Below are 351 nucleotides of genomic sequence, written 5' to 3'. Positions count from 1 at the left end.
GCTTGGAACACCCAATTTATTTTTACCAGGCTCCTTCCCAAATGAGAATAAAGAATTCAGCTTTTCAGATTTTAAAGGCTCTCCTCTCAAATTGGAACACATCAAAACTGCTTCCTGAAAATGTTGGGGAATAGTTGCACTGTGTTCCCATGTACTCTTTGGAGACCGTCACAACGCATCATTATTAGGTCACTTGTAAGACAAATGCCTGGAGGGAAGTATGAAATGAATTGAGTTTTGTAGATTTAAATTATTGTGTGGGATCATTCTGGTTTTAATATATACCCAGGGGAGGTCTCCTAGAGGAACATGGGGACTTTATAATAAGAATCATTCCTTGGCTAGAGATCT

This window comes from Podarcis bocagei (assembly GCF_964188305.1).
Source record: "Podarcis bocagei genome assembly, chromosome: 8".
In the NCBI taxonomy this organism is placed as follows: domain Eukaryota; kingdom Metazoa; phylum Chordata; class Lepidosauria; order Squamata; family Lacertidae; genus Podarcis; species Podarcis bocagei.
Note: the sequence above shows the minus strand (reverse complement) of the source record.